The sequence below is a fragment of the Sciurus carolinensis genome, chromosome 8 (genome assembly GCF_902686445.1).
Source record: "Sciurus carolinensis chromosome 8, mSciCar1.2, whole genome shotgun sequence".
Lineage (NCBI taxonomy): Eukaryota > Metazoa > Chordata > Mammalia > Rodentia > Sciuridae > Sciurus > Sciurus carolinensis.
The window spans coordinates 118412769-118438540 of NC_062220.1; the positions used below are offsets into that span (position 1 = coordinate 118412769).

General features: G+C 37.6%; 2 protein-coding genes and 1 pseudogene across 3 annotated transcripts in view; 2 read left to right on the top strand and 1 right to left on the bottom strand.

Annotated features, from left to right (window-relative positions):
* The window catches only part of LOC124991706 (immunoglobulin lambda-1 light chain-like), a 1192366-nt gene that overhangs the window by 125469 nt on the left and 1041125 nt on the right, over positions 1 to 25772 (top strand). The gene's annotated exons all lie outside the window — the stretch shown is intronic.
* The window catches only part of LOC124991707 (immunoglobulin lambda-1 light chain-like), a 1154667-nt gene that overhangs the window by 83311 nt on the left and 1045584 nt on the right, over positions 1 to 25772 (top strand). The window lies entirely within an intron of this gene.
* Positions 24888 to 25611, bottom strand: LOC124990487 (beta-1,4-galactosyltransferase 6-like; annotated as a pseudogene).

Genomic DNA, 25772 nt, shown 5'->3' on the forward strand with positions numbered 1-25772 from the left:
GGGGAGGAGCAGGTTGTAAAGTCATCTGGGGGTGGGTGCTTCTATGATAGAAGAACAAAAAGACATGAGTACTGAAATGAAATTAGTACAAAGTAAATGTTGCAGCATCTGGAACATGCCACTGAGTATCATGAAAATGACAGAAGTCAATCTTTCACCAGGAGGTGGAAGAACTGAGAAATTGTTCCCATAACTAGACCCAGCAAAGGCTGGAAAGGACAAGGCCTTTATTTGGGAACTTTAACATAGTCCAGGTTATCAGGAATGTAAACACAACATTTAACTCTTAATGTCATAGATATCCCAAAAAATATAGTTAAGCTACTTAAGTCATCTGATTGTGTAAAATATCCCTTTATTGGTATAACCTGTGTTTAGTAGAGAGCTCTATATTTCTGTTACTTAGGGCTAGGTAATCATACGAGCAAACATAGATTAAGTCTACCTGTGTAGCTTAGGAAGATCTGCAGGCCTTAAACTGACTAAAAACTTCTGACTCTGGCAGTTTCTCTTGATAGTTATCAGGCACATTTGCTGAAGAATCTTTATTTGTAGCTTCTAGTCTTCATTCTAGTGGACTAACATAAGTGTACATCCTAAGTTACATTTAATTATTATTTCTCTTAAATGCCCAAGAATGGCTATATTTTGGTTTTTACTGTTTTGCTGGGTGTCTAGGATCAAGCTGGTCAAATTGACCTGGTTCCTGTCTTGTTAAAGAGTCAGCTGAGTTCCCACAGGGGCCACTTGTAGAGAACTGAAGAGCAGTTTCTTAGCTCCTCCAGTACCATTGGTTAGGCAGGGTCTCCTTGATGAGCTGACTTCCTTAGGAAGCATTAAGGGATGTCTCCCTTTTTTCATGACCCTCCTCTGCAGCAGATGCACTGAGCGATTCTTCATCCTCTAGTCTCAACAATCTCCTTGATCAGGAGGTTGTGTGACCCAGAGTTGCAGCACTCCTTAGAGAAGTCCTCTTATTCCCTGGGTTCAGGCTGACTGAGGGCAAAAGATCCAAATACTGGCCTATCTTGCCTTCTGTATTTAATTCCAATTTCTAAGTTTGATCTTAATCATCCAGCAAGCCAGTTTCCCCAGTCATAAAGTGAGAGTACTGGGCTTTAACTTTAATGTTTATAACTTTACAGTTATTTACCCTTTTATCTAACTGGAGTCTGCATTAGTTCTGGAAGTTACCACTATCTGTTCTATAGGTGATGGCTTATTATCATAAGTTACCTAGGTTGCGTGTTTTTGAAGCAGCTACTTTTGTAAAACATTAACAGGTAACAGTTTTACAAAATGAAATTAGCAAGAGTAAAAATATATTCTGCTTGTATAATAGCTATCTTGAATTTTGACTGAGAACCACATTATATTTCCTATTTGAGATCATAGTAATTTTACAACAAAAACCAATCTTTTGATTATAACTTTAAATAAGCTGAAGTCTGACTTATTTTGGAGTCACTCTAACATGCAGTAAGGTGGGAGGCAGAGCCTTATCTCAGGTAAGGCATGACTCTTTATAGATCTTAAGTGTTCTAATTCTGATGTTGATCTTTGCTTCTTCCTTAAATATCATTAAGTAGTTTACATATACTGTTTCCTGAGTCTATACAAACTTTATAATTAACACAATTTAACATTGTATCTAAAACATGAATCAAAGAAAGGCTGAGAGAGCTTTTAACTTTCCTTTTGTGTGTCAAAGTGGCAAAATATTTTCATGTTTCACAAAATTAACCTTTAAACAAGTCAGGCTCTAATGTTTAGAAATACATTTACATTTGAAATTTTTTATCTCAATGTAAAATATAACCAATTTTACATATATCCTATTGATAACAGGTCCTCTAATAGAACGCTAAATGATAGAAATTAATCCCCAATGAAATTTACTCTTTATAAGCTTAAAATTACCATTACAGACAAGTTTATCTGGAGAATAGCAGCTTGATAAATTTCCTGCTTTAAAACTTGTATACCTGAAAAATATGAACACATTTAATATACAACTAGAAACCATTTCACAATTACCTTGACACTTTTTTTCTTACCAAATTTAGTTTTTAAAGAAAAATTTAGACTCTGTAACACAGTACAATACTTTAACAGTTGTTTAACCATAATTGTATACACCCCAATTTTTAAGACTAATTGTTCTAAAGAATAAAACTTAAGAGACACAAAGTTATGAGTAAATTAGTGTTTCTAAGAAATCCTTGCCATGTTACCATGTCATTTTACCATATAGATTAAACTTTGGCTTATATTAGAACATTAGTATTTTACCTTAGGAAAAACCTTAAATAGCTTTAGCTGTTTTACATACATACAACCAACTTAGTTATATACAGACTTGTTGAAACTTGCCCTTTACTTACACACAGACTTTCTTACCCAGAAACATTTCCTTTTCCTTTTTATTAAATACATTTTAAACCCAGAACCTTTTATTTTGTCTTTTCTATCTGTTGACCCCTTTTTGTTCACATTCTGAAACAACTCTTATGAAATTTTTGAATTTAGATAAATCACTCTATTTTAATAAGATTAAATATTTTGTTGTTTATAGTACTCTTAATTGAAACACAGGTGAAATTTTTGGGACCCTTTATATATAGAATTCCACTTGTTAGGACATAACTTGTAATAACCTTGTTTTTAGTTTAGTGATGACACAAAGCAAGTTTAAACCCTTTTTATTTACCAACCTATGAAAACACCAATAATGTTTAAGTATGATACCCCATGTAATTTAAGAAGTTAAAAGTACTTGATGTTATTTAACAATTAGCATTTTAACTTTGTAAATTAACCAGACGTCTCTACAAACACATTTGAGTAATCCCATACATGTTAACTCCAATTTATTTATTTTATAAAAACCAAGATATCAGACAAGTGTCCTGAACAGGATCCGTTGCCTCTTTCCTGCTGAAGAAAAGTCCTAGAAGCAATTGATATTAGACATTGTTTAACATTAACATTTCATTAGTTTGACCACCTGGAGACTTGCAAGTTATTTTCAAAGATATTTTACTTTTATTAGTTTACCCAATTTAAATTGAACCTTCTTAAATCACGTGAATAAAAGTATTTGGATCCATTTTTAAATTTTAATTTTAAGAGCGTTCAGTTTTGACAAAACATGACATTAGACAGCACAACATAACACATAACACAAAATCAAAGGCCTTGTAACTTTATAGGTAAATGTTCATTGCAATGAAACAGATGTTCAAAAACTTCAGTTGAATAAAAAATAGAACTGATCAAAAAGAAAAAAATCATTAACCTAGGTATGTAGGATCAAAATTATGAGCTCAAACATACAGCATTAAAGAAAAACAAAACAAACAAAGAATCCTAGAAAATAAGTTAGTTAAGTTTAAAACGGACACCTTTTTTTTTCTTTTCTTCAGGTCACCCCTCCTCCTTCCCGCTGAGACTGCTGTAATTTACATTGCATTGCAGGCTTTGACAAGGCCAGGCAGTGGGGAGGGAGGATCACCCAGGACTTTTTAACCCCTTTTTTACCTGGTTGAGAAATCAGATTAGGTTTGAATGCAGAAAATCATGAAACAATTATCTCCCAATACTTGTGGGGACTATGGCTACTATATTATGTTCCCACTGTGGAATAATTAACAGCCCCTCATTTAAAAACCACGGAGAGACCTTCTCTATGGTATCAAGGAACGTTCGAGCTGTTTTTTTTTTTTTTTTTTTTTTTTTTTTTTTTTTTTTTTTTTTTTTTTTTTGCTTTTAGTGGCATTTCATGACTTTTTAGCAACTCCCTAAGAGGCTGCTGCATCCTACTTTTGGAGAGTTTTGTTCCCATGGTCAAATTCTAACACTGCTAAGAGCTGACCCAATCACCCAGATGAACCACACAAAAAACACGAAAAGTACACACACCACACACACAATTTGGTACCCCTTCATAAATTGAAACTAACTAATTTTACCAGGCAACGAGTCTGCCTTCTGTGAACTTTTACCGGGCTTTCAGCCTATTAACCTCTCTCTGTTACCGGGCTTAAAGCCTATTAATCTTTCTCTGTTACCGGGCTTAAAGCCTATTAATCTTTCTCTGTTACCGGGCTTTCTAGCCTTACTTATTTTATTACTTTATTGCTTTATTATTTTATTACTTTATTACTTACCACTTAACTTACCCTTGTCTGTGAAAAATTATTGTTCTTATGAAATTTCTGAATTTAGCCTAGTTTTAGACAGTTCTATTCCTATGATTAAATCTTACAGCACTAAGAGGTAGTTTACTAGTTTAAACACACAAACAAAAAGACAAGCGCGCGCACGCACACACTGTCTCACGCACGCACACACATACACAGTTTGGTACCACTATATAAATCTGTATCTGGCCACTTCACTCGTCCCTCCTATGGGGATCCTTTTGTGATGAATCGTCCCTCCCACGGGGATCCTTTTGTGATGAATCCTCCCTCCCACGGGGATCCTTTTGTTATGACTCGTCCCTCCTATGGGGATACTCTTTTTATGACTCGTCCCTCCTACGGGGATCCTTTTGTGATGAATTGTCGCAGCTCCGCGAACCTCGAGACGTCTCACCTTTTGAACTCTCAGACTAATTTTTCTTGATTTGAGAACTTATGTGAACTTACCCTTATATTTTTTCTCGTTCCCGTTCTTGATTCGGCACCATTTATCGCGTCCCCTGCCCGCAGAGAAACACGAAACCGGATCGGGGCAAGTTCTTTATTTTCTGCTAGCAGTAACTTCTGGCTGGCCGGCGGCCGGCGGCTCTTGCAAGCGCCTTACATTACATACAACAACCAATCAGCTTATAGATCACGAGGGGAAAGCATGGACAGTAATGGAGCACAATAGTGTGGATATAGCAATCATGCAGTGTCCACGAGGACCCATGACCAATCACATTAACTTCCTCAAATAACGCCACTTGTTGGCAGAGAGAATTAGTCTGCTGGAGGTACCTGGTTTTGTTCTCAGCACTTCCTTGGCACCTTGCCAGGCGCCATCTTGGCCACGCCGAAGGGCTGGGGGTCTGCAGTACCCCGACACCATCTAGCCTTGTGGTTCCAGCTGCCTGGAGGAGAAAGAACTACTGCAGAAGGGAAAAGTCCCAATAAGGCCAATTTCCACAAATACTCTCGATTTTGTGTGTTTATTTAATATTTTTATGAAAAAATTAAATTTTGCTTTTGGAATGATTTCAGGTTTACAAAGATTCACTGATATCACAGTTTTTCTATATATATATTTGACCCATTTCCCCTGCTAACATCTTACATAATTGTAGTACTTTTGTCAAACATAAGATACTGCCAACGTCTTGTATCTTAAGCCCTAACCACAATAAATTCCTTTGGTGTGTTTCACTATAATTAAAACTTTCATGGGCTTTTTACCTTTGTTAGGATCAGAACTACCAGGTCTTGTCCTCCCATCAAAACCCCAATTTAAAAAATAGCTTTTGTCTTTTACTTATATCTTGGTATTAATTTTCAGAATTTTATTTGCAGCCAGCCCACCCCTCCAAGGGTTACTTATTCCCTCCCTTCACAGGCCATGAATGTAAACATATGTCTCCACATACAGAGTAGATAGGTTCCGGGTCAAGCATCCCTGTCTATAGGACTCCTCTTCACTAGGATAGAAATGAACATGTGAACGTTCCCCAGTGGTGTCCTTGGCAGGGTTCCAGTTTAGGGAGTATCCTTGATGGCCCGGGATCCCCTGAGGTCCAGCAGGAAAGAAACCTGACTATACCTGCTCAGTTCCTTCTGAGCACTCTCCTCAGTTTCCTCTTTCCCAACGCAGCATCCCCTCTCATCATGCCTACCTTTCATCCATGATCTCCCCTCCCTCTGTCCCCTACTCCAAGACTCCCTTCTAGAAGCCCAGAGTTGTCCCTCTACTCCACATCAGTTCCTGCCTAGACCAGAACCATGTACATAGCCAGAAGCATCTGGCCCCATCAGCTTCAGGGAAGCCATTTTGGCAGCATAGCAAACACCACTGTGTAGGTCAGCCTCCCAGGGCTGACCTGAGATCCCTGAAACCAAACCACTGACTCCACAAACAGTCCAAAAACCCCTACAGGAAGCCCCAAATCCATTCCAGCTTCTGATGAAACATGAGATCATCTTGAATGCCTCCTGCTGCCCAACTTCACACAAAACTCCTACAACACATAAGGTCTGTCATCATCCATTGGAAATTGAACCCTAAATGTTCCCCATTACTCATGTGAACTTGATGGTTGAGGGTATCAATAAAAATACAACACCCATTTCTACATCAAATCTGAGTGTATAAAGAGAGAGTGCCTACAGATTGGGAGAAAATCTTTACCACATGCAACTCAGATAAAGCATTATTCTCTAGCATATATAAAGAACGCAAAACACTTAACACTGAAATAACAAATAACTCAATAAATGAGCTAGATTGATTCCCAAGTATTTTATTTTATTTTGAGGATATTATGAATGGAGTAGTTTTCCTAATTTCTCCTTCAGAAGGTTCATCAATTATAAATAGAAATGCATTGGATTTATGAGTGTTGTCTTTATATCCTGCTACACTGCTGAATTCATTTGTTAGTTCTAGAAGTTCTCTGGTGGCGTATTGTTGGATTTTCGAAATATAGAATCATGTCATCAGCAAACAGCGATAGCTTGAGGTCTTTCTTTCCTATTTGTATCCCTTTAATTTCTTTGGTCTGTCTAATTGCTCTGGCTAGTGTTTCAAGGACGATGTTGAAAATAAGTGGTGAAAGAGAGCATCAATATCTTGTTCCAGGTTTTAAAGAGAACGCTTTCAGTTTTTTTCCATTAAGAATAATGTTGGCTGAGGGCTTACATAGATAGCATTTACAATGTTGATGCATATTTCTATGATCCCTATTTTTTCTAGTGTTTTGAGAATGAAGGGGTGCTGGATTTGTACAAATAATTTCTCAGCATCTATTAAAATAATCATATGATTTTTAACCTTAAGTGTATTTATGTTATAAATTACATTGAAATAAAATATTTGGAAATCAATCTAACAAAAGACGTCAAAGATCTCTGCAATGAAAACTACAGAACACTAAAGAAAGAAATTAAAGAAGACCCTAGAAAATGGAAAGATCTCCTATGTTCTTGGATAGGCAGAATTAATATTGTGAAAATAACCATACTTCCAAAGGCACTATACAGATTTAACACAATTTCAGTTAAAATCCCATTGATGTACCTCATAGAAATAGAGAAAACAATCATGAACTTCATCTGGAAGAATAAAAGAACAAGAATAGCCAAAGCAATCCTGAGAGGAGGAGTGATGCAGGAGGTATCACAATACCAAACTTTAAACTCTGCTATAGAGCAATAGTAATAAAAACAGCATGGTATTGGCACCAAAATACACAGATAAACCAATGGTAAACAGTAGAAGTCAGAGAGACAAACCCACATAAGTACAGTTATCTCATACTAGACAAAGGTGCCAAAAACATACAGTGGAGAAAGGATAGCCTCTTCAAAAAATGGTGCTGGGAAAACTGGAAATCCATATGCAGTAAAATGAAATTAAACCCCTACCTCTCACCCTGCACAAACCTCAACTCAAAATTGATCATGGATTTAGGAATTGGACCTGAGACCCTTCACCAAATAGAGGAAAATATAGGCTCCAATCTTCCTTATGTTGGCTTAGGATCAGAGTTCCTTAACAAGACTCCCAAAGCTAAAGACATCAAACCAAGAATCATTAAATGGGTTGAATTCAAACCAAAAACCTTTTTCTCAGCAAAAGAAACAATCAGCAATGTAAAAAGAGAGCCTATAGGGTGGGAGAAAATCTTTTCCACAAATACTTCAGATAGAGTACTAATCTCCATAATTTATAATAACCTTAAAAATTTTACACCAAAACTATAAAGAACTCAATCAATAAATCAGCTAAGGAACTGGGCAGATACTTCACAGACGAAGATAGATGGACAATCAACAAATATATGAAAAAGTTCTCATCATCTCTAGTAATTAGAGAAATGCAAATCAAAACCACACTAAGGTTTCATCTAACTCCAATTATAATGACTATTATCAAAAATCACAAGCAATAATAAGTGTTGGCATGGATGTGAGGGAAAAGGCACACTCATACATTGATAGTGGAATTAAAAATTGGTGCAGCCACTCTGGAAACCAGTATGGAGATTTCTCAGAAAACTTGGCATGGACCTACCATTTGACCCAGCTATCCCTCTCTTTGGTTTATACCCAAAGGACTTCAAATCAGCATACTTCAATGATGCAGACACATCAATGTTTATAGCAGCTCAATGCACAATAACTAGATTGTGGGACCAACCTGGATACCCTTCAAGTAATATGGATAAACAAACTGTATACATACACAATGGAATACTACTCAACCATAAAAAAAGAATAAAATTATGGCATTTTCTGGTAAATGAATGGAGATGGAGAATATCATTCTAAGTGAAATAAGCCAATTGCAAAAAAAACAAAGGCCAAATTTTTTTTTGATGAGTGGATGATGATAAATAATGGGGGTGTTGGAGGAGGGTAAGAAAAGAATGGAGGCACTCTGGATTGTGTAAAAGGAAATGAGAAGGGAGGGGTTGGGTGAAGGAAAGATAGTGACCTGAAACGGAAATTATTACCCTATATACATGCATGATTACACAAATGGTGTCAATCTACATCGTGTACAGCCATAGAAACAAAAAGTTGTACGCCATTTGTGTACAATGAATCAATATGCAGTCTGTTAGAAATAAAAAAAACAAAAAGTTTTAAAAAACTAAATGAAAATGGGCTAAGGATCTCAACAGACACTTCAAAGAAGAAGATACACAATTGATCAACAAATATATCAAAGAAGTTCACCATCTATAGCAATTAGAGAAATGCAAATCAAAACTACTCAAAGATTTCATGTCACTCCAATCAGAATGGCAACTATCAAGAATGCAAGCAACAATAAATGTTGACAAGGATATGCGGGAAAAGGTACACTCATACATTGCTAGTGGAAATGCAAATTGATGCCACCATAATCGAAAGCAGTATGGAGATTCCTCAGAAAACATGGAGTTGAAACTTCATTTGACCCTGTTATTCCACGCCTCAGTTTATGCACAAAGACCTTAAAATCAACATGCTATAGTGACACAGGTACATCAATGTTTATAGCTGTTCAATTCACCATAGCTAAAATAAGGAACCAACCTAGATGCTGTTCAACAGATGAATGAATAAATAAAATGTCATTTAAAGAAAAGATTACTCTGCTTTAAAGAAGAATGAAATTCTGGCATTCACTGGTAAATGGAGGGAGTTAGAGAATATCATGCTAAGTGAAATAAGCCAAACCCAAAAAACCAAAGGACGAATGTTTTGTCTGATATATAGAAGCTAATTCACATAAAAGGGTGGTGGTATAGAGAAGAATGGAGTTACTTTATATTAGGTAGAGAGAAGTTAAGGGAGAGGAAGGGGTATGAGAGAAGGAATGATAGTAGAGTGAAACAGACATTCTCTCATGTTGTGACTGCATGACCTTTGTGACCTGCAGTATCAATGATCAGGAAGGTTGGAGGTTGCACTCTATTTGTTTATGATCTATCAAAATGTATAAACGCATTCTACTGTCATGTACAACTAATTAGAACACATAAAATTTAAAAAATTGTTATTCCTTCATTGGAATAATTCATCTATGCCTGTATAAATTCTAAATTTTACAAGAACATAGAAAATATTTTCAAAAGCAGTGATCATTTCAAATGAAGAATCTGATATTTAAGGTTGCTTTCCTCAGTATTCCTCAGAGAAACATCCTTCCTCTTACTGTCCTCCTCAAAGGTCAGGTCCTCTGCAGAGCCAGTGTAGCCCAATAAAGCAGACTGCACAAAGAGAGAGGCCATCATGGGAGTTTTATGACACGTGATCAAGTGTCAGGCATTGAACTGAATGTCAGGACAGTCCATCCTTTGCCTGGGGCTACTGTAGCCATGGTCTCAGGACTCTTTTGTCTCTCCAGAACATTTAAAGAAGCCCACACACAGTACAGGACTCACCTAAAAAAGTTAGTGGAGAAAGTTTGCCCAAGGTATCAGCCTGAGTAGGTCGTGTAGGGCAGAAAATCACTCAGGAGACCAAGCTGAGGTTCAGGTACCCCAGAAGGAAGCTGAGTGTGAGAATGTGGGGCTTCCAGGGCTTGTGTTCTTCCTCTAGTATAACTGCATGGGGTTCCTGCCTCCTCTTAGGGCACTGTTGATCACTGTCCATAAGTTCTCCCAGGTATTACCCCTCAACTTTGGGAACTTGCAGAGATGCTTTCCAACTCATTCCAGGCCTCTGCTCCCATGTTCAGTCACATCACAACTTAAGGATCTTTAATCATATTTAGAAATATGTTGGGGTGGGGACACTTGGGTCCCTTCCTTGGATGGAGCATGCACAACCTCCTTGAGAAGACCCTGCAGAGTGCTCTGGAATCTCACTTGCCACAGGGACTCAGGTATGACCATGGGCCTAATTTTTGTGAAGTGAAAGAATCCTCTTTTCTTGGGGCATCAATATCCACTCACACTCTAGAGATCATCCATATATATTTGTGATCCCAACAAACTTCAAAGAGACCACAGGTCTTGAAGAATTTTTCTCATGCAGTTCTAGCATCTGGGAGTATTAACAAGAATATGTAAATTATTTTGCCAAAAGAAAAAGTAAGAATAAATTCCTGATGCCAGTTTCTAGTCTATTGTGGAATGGACCTGTCATAGAAAAGAGAAAATACTATGTGGAAATGAGATTGAAAGTTGTGGTAAGTGCACACATTCAGATGGTTATCAAATATAATATGTTGCTTGAAATGATTTAGCAACAATCCTAATGGCCTAGTACCATATTCCAGTGAAATGACCAGAGTAGCACCAAACTTCATCTGCAGTCACAGAGAGGAGAAGGAGGGGAAAAGCATGGATCAGTAGTCCACTTTCTGCTGTCAGCTGTTCACAACATTCTCTTTGCAGGTTCCAGCTCATTCCATGGCCAGGATTCAGGATCCTGGGAGGCCAATAGCCTTGCTGAACTGCACTAAGGACACACTATAGCCCAACAGTAATAGGAAGAAGGACACAGGTCAAATTCTGGAAGGTTTTTGTCATGAGTGGCCTTGGGGTATACAACTGATTCTCTGCCTAGAGGAGTTGGAGGAAGTTGAGGCTCTACCCTTCTCTTTAGTCTCCTGTACGACCCAATATCTGGGTTGATTGTAAACCATGAACACTCAGTGAAGAAATCATTTTATAACAACCAAACACTTTCTGTCCCAAAGGACCTGAGAGAGACCTTGGGGAGCCCAGCTGTGCTGTAGATTTCAAAACAGTGCTCTGGGACTTATCTCTTATGGCATGGACCCCTCTTCTCTTCATCTTGTCACTCTTTTATTAAAGACCTGCCTCTGTACTATCACTGGGCTTGGCTCTTAAAGTACCCTGGGCTGAGTCTGCATCGAACAACATGCCAAACCCAGACACAGACTAAACGGGGCTGCTCAGACAGGGTTTTCATCCTCAGGGCACCCCCTGCACTGTTGATGCACTGCCAAAAGAATACACAGATTAGGATCAGCATATGCCAGGTCAGACTCTTGCTAACATTGTATACATAGATAGTGAGCAGCCCTCAGATATCCCTAAGAGACATGTATGCTCCCTCTAGGGAACCATAGCCACCTTGTCTGTCCACAGAGCCCAAGCCAAGGATGAGGCTGTTCCTGTTAGTCATGGGACAACATGGTACTCATCTCACACTGACACACACAGATGGTGTTTTAGACAGCTATTTTGTTGCTCTGACTACAAGACCCAAAAAGCAGAAATTAGAGAGGAGGGAAGGTTGACTTCAGTGGAGCTTATGGTTTGAGAGGTCTCAGTCCATAAGTGGCTGGCTCCATTCCTTGGTTCTCCAGGTGGGGCTGTAAATCACGGTGAAAATAGTGTGGCAGAGGGAAACAGCTCCCATGATTATAAGGAAGCAGAAAAAGGAACTGCTCCCCAGATACAAATATATACCCCAAATCTACGCCTCCAATTCCCACTTCCTCCAGGCATACCCTACCACTTCAGTTACCACTGAGTTAATCCCTAAGAGGGTATTAATCACTGATTGTTTTAAGACTCTGAGAACCCCATAATTCTCTTTATTGCATTATCTTACATGTGAGTTTTTTGAAACAACTCATATGCAAATGGTAGCAGGTGGGATGATACATAAACACCTTCCCTGTAAGAGTCACTCTCTTCCAACACCAGAATGACTTGTGACACAACCATGAGCAAGTCTGTCTCTGATAACCCAGCCTTAGGAAAGACTCCCCTCTACTCACAACTCTCTAGTCAGGCTTTGCAGGAGTCATGAGGATCAAGGGTGGATTTAGGGCTGAGGACAGACTGAGGAGCTGTTTTCCAGCCCCAAATGTGAGAATTAAAGTGATGGGCAGAGTAGAAGTACAATCAGGGCGATTCTTATGTCCTACAATCATGGTCCCTGGGTTTCTGTAAGGTGTGACCATCCACTCCTTGGCCCAATTCAGGAGAGGAAAGACAAAAAATTCAGAAAGCATTGCTGATCATGTTTCTAGTTCTTATAGAGCTAAGGACATGCTGCCAGTCCTTGGTTCTCACAGACAGTATTGAGAAAGATAAGAGGTAGACAAGTGAGAGAATTGATGATATCTATCATACAGTGGGTACAATAAAATAAGTTGGCTTTAGTTCTACTGGGATACACCCTCATGGTGTTACTGATGATCAGGGCCAGGTACCTGCCACAGAAAACCCACAAAGCAGAACAGCTGTTAAGATGGACCTTCCTTTGACCAGTACACAGATTATGGCCATGCCTGCACCTGTGTGCATGTGAGTGTGCACATGTACCTGTATATGTGCATATGTAGAATTTGCAGATATGCACATGTGTGCTTGCTGGATGAAACTTACAAAACAGTCACAGAATGTTTTTCCGAATGTCCAAACGGCCCACTCCAAATATTTTCTGTTTTTGTATTTTCCCCTTTGGTTGTCTTGCACTAGTGTAAAGTATCCACACTATCAAGATGAGGGTGGCAATTGCAGGAGAAAAGCTTTACCAACTTGACACAATCTGTCCCCCTGTATTCTGTTAACAGAATCATTATTCAGATATTAAGAGAGCTTGTATTGACTCAATTCATGGGAAGTGCTGGATGGTGTTTGACATCTATTAAGATTTCAAATGTTTTCCCTATAATTTCTTCTAGGAGTTGGAGTGTTTCTGGTCTAATGCCTGGATATTTGATTCACTTTGAGTTGACTTTTGTGTAGGATGAGAGGTAGGGATGTAGATTAATTCTTCTACATATAGTTATACAGTTTTCCTGGCAACACTTATTAAGAAGTGCCATGCATGTTTTTGACAACTCTGGCAAGGATCAGGTTATTGGTTCTATGTGGACATGTCTTTGTTCGATGATTTCTTTTCCACTGCTAAGGAGACAATGAAGACTTTGAACAAAAAGTTCCAGAATCAGAGGAAATCTTTGCCAGGTGCTCTTCTGAATGGAGTTTTATATCTCGTATAGACAAAGTATTTTTAAAAAATTTATCATCAAAAATACTGCAAGCAATAAATGTACAAATCAGCCGAAGAGTTTTTTCTCAAAGAAGTAGAACAAATGGCCAGCAAATATATGAAAAAACTGTCAACATCCTTAGCAATGAAGGAATGGAATTAAAATTACACTGAGATTTAACTAATTCCAATGAGAATATCAATCCTCAAGAATATATATAACAATCAATGTTGGTGAGGATGTGGGGGAAAGTAAAATTACACATTTTTGGTGGAACAGCAAGTTAGTACAGCCACTTTGGAAAGCAGTATGAAGTTTTGTCAGAACATGAAGAATGGACCCACCATATGACACAGCTATCCCAAGTCTTGATGTTTGTCCAAAAGAAGTACAATCACCATACCATAGTGATATATACTAAATTTTATTTTATTTTTATTTATTTTTTGTCACATTTCTATGCAGATTTATTTTGCAAAAAGTAGCAGTGAAAGTTTCTTTAACCTTCCACCCTGTCCAGTTCCTACTACTATGAGAGGCATATATCTAAGTGGGCTAATTGTCCAATTGCTATATACAGAACAGATTGAAATATTTGACCCCAGATTTAATTAGTGCTAAGTTCTAACCAGGTACAGAAAATAGCTTTATTTATTTATTTATTTATTTTATTATTTTTTTTTTACGTTTACATAGGGTAATGAAGTTTATTTTATTTTTCCCCTCCCCCCCACCCCTCCCACCCCTCTTTTCCCTCTACACAGTCCTTCTTTCCTTCATTCTTACCGCTCTCCTTAGCCTAACTCTAAACCTAACCCTAAACCTAATGCTAGCCCCTCCCACCCCCCATTATATGTCCTCATCCGCTTATCAGCGAGATCATTTGTCTTTTAGTTTTTTGAGATTGGCTTATCTCACTTAGCATGATATTCTCCAATTTCGACCATTTGCCTACAAATGCCATAATTTTATCATTCTTCATTGCGGAGTAATATTCCATTGTATAAATATGCCACAGTTTCTTTATCCATTCATCAACTGAAGGGCATCTAGGTTGGTTCCACAATCTGGCTATGGTGAATTGAGCAGCAATGAACATTGATGTGGCTGTATCTCTGTAGTATGCTGATTTTAAGTCCTTTGGGTATAGGCCAAGTAGTGGGATAGCTGGGTCAAATGGTGTTTCCATTCCAAGCTTTCTGAGGAATCTCCACACTGCTTTCTAGAGTGGCTGCACTAATTTGCAACCCCACCAGCAATGTATGAGTGTTCCTTTTTCACCACATCCTCACCAACACCTATTGTTGCTTGTATTCTTGATAATCGACATTCTAATTGGGGTGAGATGAAATCTTAGGATAGTTTTGATTTGCATTTCCCTTATTACTAGGGATGTTGAACATTTTTTCATATATCTGGTGATTACTTGTACATCTTCTTCTGTGAAGTGTCTGTTCATTTCCTTAGCCCATTTGTTGATTGGATTATTTGTATTCTTGGTGTAGAGTTTTTTGAGTTCTTTATAGATTCTGGAAATTAGCGCTCTATCTGAGGTATGGTTGGCAAAGATATTCTCCTACTCTGTAGGCTCTCTCTTCACATTTCTGATAGTTTCCTTTGCTGAGAGAAAGCATTTAAGTTTGAATCTATCCCAGTTGTTGATTCTTGCTTTTATTTCTTGTGCTATGGGAGTCCTGTTAAGGAAGTCTGATCCTAAGCCAACAAGTTGAAGATTTGGACCTACTTTTTCTTCTATAAGATGCAGGGTCTCTGGTCTGATTCCGAGGTCCATGATCCATTTTGAGTTGAGTTTTGTGTAGGGTGAGAGATAGGAGTTTAATTTCATTCTATTGCATATGGTTTTCCAGTTTTCCCAGCACCATTTGTTGAAGAGGCTATCTTTCCTCCATTGCATATTGTTGGAACCTTTGTCTAGTATGAGAAAATTGTATTTATTTGGGTTTGTTTCCATGTCCTCTATTCTGTACCATTGAACTACCTGTCTATTTTGGTACCAATACCATGTCATTTTTGTTACTATTGCTTTGTAGTAGAGTTGAAGATCTGGTATTGCAATACCCCCTGCTTCGCTCTTGCTACTGAGGATTGCTTTAGCTATTCTAGGTTTTTTATTCTTCCAGATGAATTTCATAATTGCTTGCTCTATTTCTGCAAGGTACATCATTGGGATTTTAATTGGAATTGCATTGAATCTGTATAGCACTTTAGGTAGTATAGCCATTTTGACGATATTAATTCTGCCTATCCAGGAACATGGGAGATCTTTCCATCTTCTAAGGTTTTCTTGAATTTCTTTCTTTAGTGTTCTGTAGTTCTCATTGTAGAGGTCTTTCACCTCTTTTGTGAGATTGATTCCCAAGTATTTTATTTTTTTTGATGCTATTGTGAATGGGGTAGTTTTCCTAATTTCTCTTTCTGAAGATTCATCACTTATGTATAAAAATGCATTGGATTTATGAGCATTGATCTTGTAACCTGCTACTTTACTGAATTCACTTATGAGTTCTAAAAGTTTTCTGGTGGAATTTCCAGGTTCCTCTAAATATATAATCATGTCATCAGTGAACAGGGATAGTTTGAGTTCTTCTTTTCCTATTCGTATCCCTTTAATTTCTTTGGTTTGTCTGATTGCTCTGGCTAGAGTCTCAAGGACGATGTTGAATAGAAGCGGTGAAAGAGGGCATCCCTGCCTTGTTCCAGTTTTTAGGGGGAACGCTTTCAGTTTTTCACCATTTAGAATGATATTAGCCATGGGCTTAGCGTAGATTGCCTTTATAATGTTTAGGAATGTTCCCACTACCCCAATTTTTTCTAGTGTTTTGAGCATGAAGGGATGCTGTATTTTATCAAATGCTTTTTCTGCATCTATTGAAATAATCATGTGATTCTTAACTTTAAGTCTGTTGATATGGTGAATGACATTTATTGATTTCCGAATGTTGAACCAACCTTGCATCCCTGGGATAAAACCCACTTGATCGTGGTGCACTATCTTTTTAATATATATTTGTATGCGATTTGCTAAAATTTTGTTGAGAATTTTTGCATCGATGTTCATTAAGGATATTGGTCTGAAATTTTCTTTCCTTGATGTGTCTCTGTCTGGTTTAGGTATCAGGGTGATATTGGCTTCATAGAACGAGTTTGGTAGGGTTCCCTCCTCTTCTATTTCATGGAATAGTTTGAGGAGTATTGGAATGAGCTCTTCTTTAAAGGTTTTGTAGAACTCGGCTGAGAACCCATCTGGTCCCGGACTTTTCTTTGTTGGTAGGCTTTTGATGACCTCTTCTATTTCATTGCTTGAAATTGGTTTATTTAAGTTGTGTATGTCCTCCTCGTTCAGTTTAGGTAGTTCATATGTCTCTAGAAATTTGTTGATGTCTTCGAGGTTTTCTGTTTTGTTGGAGTATAGATTTTCGAAATAGCTTCTAATTATGTTTTGTATTTCACTCGTGTCTGTTGTGATGTTTCCTTGTTCATTCGGAATTTTAGTAATTTGAGTTTTCTCCCTCTTTCTCTTTGTTAGTGTGGCTAAGGGTTTATCAATTTTATTTATTTTTTCAAAGAACCAACTATTTATTTTGTTAATTTTTCCAATTGTTTCTTTTGTTTCGATTTCATTGATTTCAGCTCTGATTTTAACTATTTCCTGTCTTCTAATACTTTTGGTATTGGTCTGCTCTTCTTTTTCTAGTGCTTTGAGCTGTAGTGTTAAGTCGTTTATTTGTTGATTTCTACTTCTTTTTTTGAATGCACCCCATGAAATAAATCTTCCTCTAAGTACTGCTTTCATAGTGTCCCAGAGATTTTGATATGATGTGTCTTTGTTCTCGTTTACTTCTAAGAATTTTTTTATTTCCCTCCTGATGTCTTCTGTTATCCATTCATCATATAATAGTGTATTATTTAGTCTCCAGGTATTGGAGAAGTTTCTGTTTTTTATTCTGTCATTTATTTCTAATTTCAATCCATTATGGTCTGATAGAGTACAAGGTAGTATCTCTATCTTCTTGTATTTGCTAACAGTAGCTTTGTGGCATAAAATATGGTCTATTTTAGAGAAGGATCCATGTGCTGCTGAGAAGAAAGTGTATTCGTTCTTTGTTGGATGGTATATTCTATATATGTCGGTTAAGTCTAAATTGCTGATTGTGTTGTTGAGATCTATAGTTTCTTTATTCAATTTTTGTTTGGACGATCTATCCAGTGGTGAGAGAGGTGTGTTAAAATCGCCTAGTATTATTGTGTTGTGGTCTATTTGATTTCTGGAATTGAGAAGGATTTGTTTGACATACGTGGATGAGCCAATGTTCGGGGCATAGATATTTATGATTGTTATGTCTTGCTGATTTATGCTTCCCTTAAGCAGCATGTAATGTCCTTCTTTATCCCTTCTGACTAGTTTTGGTTTGAATTCCACATTATCTGAGATGAGGATGGATACTCCAGCTTTTTTGCTGTGTCCGTCTGCATGGTATGTTTGTCCCCATCCTTTCACCTTTAGTCTATGGGTGTCTCTTTCTATGAGATGAGTCTCTTGCAGGCAGCATATTGTTGAATTTTTCTTTTTAATCCAATCTGCCAGTCTGTGTCTTTTGATTGATGAATTCAGGCCGTTAACATTCAGGGTTATTATTGTGATATGATTTGTATTCCCAGTCAATTGACTCATATTTGTTTTTGACATGATTTGGTTTCTCCTTTATTTGGCTATTCCTTTAGGCTAGCGCCTCCTGTTGCTGATTTGCATCGTTGTTTTTCATCTCTTCCTCATGGAATATTTTGCTGAGAATGTTCTGTAATGCTGGCTTTCTTTTTGTAAATTCCTTTAGCTTTTGTTTATCATGGAAGGATCTTATTTCATCGTCAAATTTGAAGGTAAGTTTTGCTGGGTATAAGATTCTTGGTTGGCATCCGTTTTCTTTCAGGGCTTGGTATATGTTGTTCTAGGCCCTTCTACCTTTTAGGGTCTGGATTGAAAAATCTGCTGATATTCTTATTGGTTTCCCTCTGAATGTAATTTGATTCTTTTCTCTCACAGCCTTTAAAATTCTGTCTTTATTTGTATGTTAGGTATTTTCATAATAATGTGCCTTGGTGTGGGTCTGTTGTAATTTTGTATGTTTGGAGTTCTATAAGCCTCTTGTACTTGGTTTTCCATTTCATTCTTCAGATTTGGGAAATTTTCTGTTATTATTTCATTGAATAGATTGTTCATTCCTTTGGTTTGTTTCTCTAAGCCTTCCTCAATCCCAATAATTCTTAAATTTGGCCTTTTCATGATATCCCATAATTCTTGTAGATTCTGTTCATGATTTCTTACCATCTTTTCTGTTTGGCCAACTTTGCTTTCAAGATTAAATAATTTGTCTTCAACATCTGAGGTTCTGTCTTCCAGGTGTTCTATCCTATTGGTTATATTTTCTATGGAGTTTTTAACTTGGTTTATTGTTTCCTTCATTTCAAGGATTTCAGTTTGGTTTTTTTTCAGTATCTCTAACTCTTTATTGAAATGATCTCTTGCTTCCCGTATTTGGTCTTTAACTGTTGATTGGTGCAATCATTTAATGCCTGCATTTGCTCTTTCATCTCCTCCTTCAATGCCTGCATTTGCTCTTCATCTCCTCATTAGCTTCCCTGATCGTTTTAATTACGTACATTCTGAACTCCCTTTCTGACATTTCTTCTGCTGTGCTGTCATTGGGTTTTATTGATGTAGTATCTAGGTTTGTTTGGGACATTTTCTTCCCTTGTTTTCTCATATGGTCAGTTGTCAGTGGACCCTGAGATATTGCAGTTTTCCGCTATTGGCTTATAGTGTCCCGGTAGATTTCCAGTGTATCACCTCCCAGCCTTCAGTAGCCTGATGTCTTGGAGGAATCTGATAAAGCAGCGTCATCCGAAGAAAACTGCCCTAGCCCCCTACTGGTTCCACGATTTGGAACTGGCTCTGTGCTGAAATGCTCTCACTGTGGGCCTGCACCGGGCAGCTGGCCGTGTGGGAGGAGCTCCACTGCCGGAGTGTGGAAGGCTACCTTGGGAAGACTCTAGCTGCCCTGCCTGGCTCCGATAAGCCACCTCTATCTGGGCCTGCCACCCGGGCCGAGCTTTACCCAGTGGGCAGACTCACCTGTGGCTCTATTTCAGTCCCGAGTCTCTCAATGCCTCCCCTTCTTAACTCCTGGGTTCTGGAGCGACCGGGGGTGCAGTCTCCCTCTAGGCCGCCATCTTGGATCGACCCGGTCGAAGAGAGCCGCAGCCGGATGGAGTGGGCAGAGCCGCCTGAAGAGGTCTCTGGCTGCCCTGCCCTGATCACAGAGGCTGCTTGCGGATCGAGGGTCTCCGCTGGTTCATTGCCGGAGTACGCTGCGCTGCAGGGCTCCGGGACTCGGAGCTTGTTCTGGTCAGAAAGGCTCTCACTAGCGGCCAGTTCCGTTCCGAGAACCTCTCTTTGAAGAATGGCTGAACCAGGCATGGTGTAACACACTTGTAATTTCAGCAACTCAGGAGGCAGAGGCAGGAGGATCACAAGTTTAAGGCCACCCTCAACACCTTAACAAGGCCTGAAGAAACTTAGCCAGAACCTTGCGCCGGCCTCATTCTCCTCCTGGATCTGAGTCCTGGTCGCGTTTACCGAGGCGATCCCGAATCCCGCTTGGCCAAGGCTTCCCCGGAGGGCGGTGTTCGCTACTCAGGCAAAGGCTTCAGCCCCATGTTGGGTGCCAACTGTCCCGACCCGCGGGACATCAACGAGGACCGCGAACCTAAGAGAGAAGGAATGAAAGGGACAAGAGACGCAGGGAGTGACAGCAAGACAGGAATTCTGATCAAACTGCCTATACTAAATTTTATAGCAGCACAATTCACTGTAGCATAGTTATGGAATCAGCCTAGGTGCTCAACTACAGATGAATGGATAAAGACAATGTGGTATATATACAGCACAGAGTTTTAGTCAACTATAAAAGAATGACAATGTCAATTAATGGTAAATGGATGGAACTTGAGGACATGACACTAAGTGCAAAAAACTACTAATTTGGAAAGCCAAGGGTCAGTGTTTTATCTCATAAACAGAAACTAGAGGGAAATAAAGAATAAAAGGGGGTATTTCATGCAATTATAAAAGAGAACAGGGGAGTAGAAGAAACTAAGAGGAGTGGGAAAGAGAAGCATCTGCAGAACGGAATTAACCAAATTGTGTGATGTGCATGGATAAATAGATCATGGTGAAAGCCACTTTTGCGCATGACTATGATGGACCAATTTTTAAAAAGTAATAAATAAATAGAATAAACCCCAATAAAGTAGAGAAAAGTGGTCAAGAAAATGGAGAGGGAAGGGAAAGGGATGGTACTATGGATTGAAATGGAGAAAATAAGTCTAAGTGAACCCCACTATTACAAATGACTATAATGTAATAATAAAAACATTTAAAGTACAGTGCATTATCCTTATGCATATTCATCCTACAGTGCTATAGAACAATACATCGAATTCCTGTTGCCTAAGTACAACATAGTACAGGCTCATCAATATTTCTACATAAATATTTTTTAAAAGACAACAGAAAGGTCATTAATAATGGAAGTAATTTGAAAATTAAAATAACCAAAAAAATTAAAATACCCATAGAAATACCCACAGGCTTTTACTGTTCAATGCCATAGGAGCTCAGCATATCAGAACAATGATCATTCATGGTTCATAGATTACAAGGGTTAGGGAACACTCATTTTTCAATGCATCTCATGGAGGTACTTTGTCATTTTGCCATTGCTATTGAACCATCATATTTATTTTGTCCTTAGAACATTATATTTCATAAAAGACAATGATTAAAAAAGCACAAACATTTCCATGAGAAGCAAACAAAGTACAAGAAATTAATAGCATTTATTTCAGTGCATTTATGTAGAAGCCTTTCATATCTTAATAATAAATAATTTTAAGTACACTTCCTCTTTCTGATAAATACCACAGTCATTTTTGTTCTCTTTGTTGGTATTCTTGCAAATCCAAGGCAATAAATCTAGAGTACTATTATTTGAAAAGTACATAAAGGAATATAACAAGAATGAGCAAAGGCCAAATAAGATGATATAAAATCTGCTTTCACTTGGAGGGAGCTTCCAAAAGGAGAATATTGCATTAGTTATTTTTCCATTTTGTTTTAAAGTGGGTATCAATTTTTTCGCTGGTTAAGAAGTACAAATTTTTACTACACAAATTTTGTACTTACATAATATTGTGCTAAAGTTTTCTTAGTGAACATCTATTTCACAAAATACAAAAACTAAAATTTAAATTTAGACTTAAAAATATTCGTTATACCCTAGTTTTGGCAAAGAATTAAATGACTATCTTCACTGTGAATTAGACATACATTACCACTGTGTACATTTTGCCCTTTTTTCTTCTAGTGACAGGCCCATTAATTATGATTCCTTCTCTAGTAAAAGGCACTATATATAATTTTACCAGTAGTGCCAATGGGACCTCTTAATGTCTCTATGTTCACATATATAGGAAATATGACAGATAGGTTATCAGAGGATGACTTTATAACCTCATAGAGGTTTGAATTTGCTTGACTTGACTTGTTTTGAAATGACATAATACTTTCAAATAAGCATACCTGGCACTTCACTTGATAGAGTAGGCAATCAATACATGTTCATTAATAAGTCTACCAAACATACCCTAAAGAAAATGTTTGCATTTGCCACATACTTGTTAATCTTTAGGAAAATAAACTCGTTGTCATACAATGAAGACCACTGGGCAAAGTTCTCTCATTCTTATGGAAAACGTACAAAGTTCACTGTTTATAGCCAAAAATAATTTTAGGTATGTATTCAGTATTTAAATCCCACTCCTAAACCACTATAAATGTCACAAGAAAATAAGGCAGAGAGTAGTAGTACTGAATTCTCTAGAAAGTGAGATGTGCATCAAAATGAAAAGATTTGGACAGTCACATTAAAATGAGAAAAATGTTTCCCTAATAAGACTGAGAAATTGTTAATTTTGCCCACCACTAAAATACTTGAGTATTATATTTATGCTCCTGTCCCCTATTATCTTGTTAGTGGTCAACAAACATTTGTTATCATTATCATTCTGCTTTCATTTCATCAAATTAAAAAACTATGTTGGCTTGTGGGAAGTGGAATGACCAGATACACAAATTAAGTACAAATAACTTAATTTTCAGGTTTGATTTTCACTATTTTGAGTACCAAAAAAAAAAAATCAAAAGATAAATATCTTGAAAGTATTTCTAAGAAATCAATGTGGGGAAATTCCAACATAGTAGGCTCTCTGTTTTCTCAAAGTATACGAATTTTGATTATTTCATGATTTGGATTGTGATCATTTGTATTACCAAAACTGCCACAGAAAATGACACTTGAAAATTAAACTCACAATCCAAGATAAATAACCTATTTCTGTTTTAGGTGAAAACCCACAAGGCAAACTTTTTTGATTCAAACATTTTTCATGGGTAGAATTCTATCATTTCTCATTGTTATTGAAGATTCGCTTTATAGGTATACAACTTTTTGTTTTATATTTGTGAAAACAGCCAGGGCTGGTGACACATGCCTGTAATCCAGGGAACTTTGGAGGCTGAGACAGGAGGATCCCAAGTTTGAGGTCAGCCTCAGCAATTTACCAAGACCCTCAGCAACTTGGTGAGACACTATCTCAAAATTTAAAATATAAAGGACTGGGGATGTAGTTCAGTGGTAAAAAATGCCTGGGTTCAACCTCAGTACCTGCTCTCATTTTTTTCCTGAAAATATTATAAAACATTTTAAAGAACCTACATAATTAATAAGTTTCAAAGTAAAAATATTGCTTGATTTTTGCCATGGAAAACTTTGCACAATTTTAAGATAAATATCCTTGGTATCAGGTAGTTAGAGATGTCTTCAGAAGTGTCATATTATAATATTAGCACATTTAAATAACTGAGAATGCATTTAAAGATAACTCTTAAATTATACTTTAAACAAAAAATTTTAGTAATTAACACCTGATTTCTTGAAAATGAAAAAAAAAAACAGTTTGAATAAAACTATCTGACATTAAAAGGGTCCTTTTCAAAAGTGAAATTCTATAAGTCTGAGAATTAAAATTTGTTTTTATCTACTAAGCATTTATCTTCATAAAAATAGAACATTTAATTTCTTATCTAATAGTATAATTCATTTGTATAAGTACTACTGGGTTTTCTGTAGCTCATTCTTTAAAAGAAAACTAATTTTTTAAAAATGAAGATACTGGATTTTTTTTCCTTTGGCTCTTCTGAACTTAGAAATAATAAAACTGCTATTCACTGTGAAGTAAAACAAAATACAGTGTATAAACAACCTTGGAACATTTTTTGAGGTACAAAATCCCTGACACACCAGAGGTACATGAAAGATATTTAACATAAAGAGGTCCTTTATATCACAACTTTCAAGATTTTCTTGGTAATACTCATGCAATATGTATAAACAATATGGTTGTGATTTAGCAAAATCTGATGAGACTGCAAGCAAGTAAAAAAAAAAAAAAAACAGTTAATCCTGGCAGGAACAAAAGCTGTTTAACTCCTTTCTTCTTTCCCTTTAAAGCCCTACAAAAGCTGTGACTTTTTCCATATGAGAGGCTGGAGATCTAAAGCTGAAAACTAGTGTAACAGTTTACTGTATTAATTTACTGTCAATTATTGACAGTTCCTTCATTTCACACAAGGGTTAACCTTTGTTTAGTGACATAGATTTACAGTGTTTTTTTCCCCCCATGCAAATAAAAAATGTCTACAAAAGTCCAATGAAAGCATAACCAATTACATCCAAAACTGTAACACATCTTATTTCTCAACAATTTGAACACATTAATTTACATCACATATGTACAAAGTATGTTTAAACGGAATAAAAGCATTCTCTTGAATTAAATTATAGATTTCAGTATAAAAACTCTTTCTCTTTGTGGGAGCTCTCTCAACTTCCAATCTCAAGCATCGGCTCTGGTTTCTGCAGTGCTCACCAAGGGGTGTGTCTCAAAGTAGAGAGGAGGGGTATAAGAAGGAAGATGTATATAATTCCACACTGTAAACATTGAGAAATGCTGGCTCTTCTCAGAGATCAGGGCACTGAGACATCCAAACGCGGACCTCCACTAAGATGCACTCCAAGTTTATGATCCAGCACTGTGGTCTACCCTGCCATGAGAGCTACTTCTTTTAAGTCTTCGATTGGAGCGAGCTCTGGCATGAGGTTCACAGATATATTTGTATACAACCTATCAACGAGTATTTTTGGCGTGTATAATAAATTGTTCAACCCATGAATGTACTGACGCTCCTTAGAATACCTTAGTAATTTATACCGTCCTAAACCTGGACTTCCCCTCCATGGTGATGAGGGATAGACTTGTATTTTCCTAGATCTCCCTCTGGTCTGGTTACATTATATCCAGCATAGTGAACTCTGTTCCAAAGGTCATCATCTTCTCCTCCCCGTCCCCAGAAAGCATTAGGAAAACCATTGATCTTTCTAAACTGTTCCACTGTCAGTTCACTTACACCACCAAAAATTCTTTATATGGCAGACTAAAAAAGAACAGGACACAGCATTATACATGTATTTATCCACCTTTGCTGCAAAGTGACGAGGCATTTCTCCACAACCATAATAGTTTTGGTCATTTTCAGGTAGATGATCCACATCATGGAAGATCACGCAGTCCCAGACGTTGTCCTTCATGGCCTCCTTGAAGCACACATTGAAGAGCATCGCACGATTAAAAGGCTGTGTGCCAGTCTGTTCAATGACATAAAAGGCAAATTCCAGCCGCTGTTTCTGAAGCATTGGAATCAGGTGTAAGAAAAAAATTGAAGATGTTCATGGCGATTACGGAAAGGAATGAGAACTGCCACCTTCCACCTGGGCTTATAGTTTTTTTTTTTTTTTTTTTTTTTTTTTTGCTGTACTGGGGATCGAACTGCAGGTGGGGAGAGGCGAGGCTGCGCGCGCGCGGCGCCCTGCGGAGAGGGGCAGGTAACTGCAGCACGCTGGGGTGGCCCGAGGCTCCAGGTATCC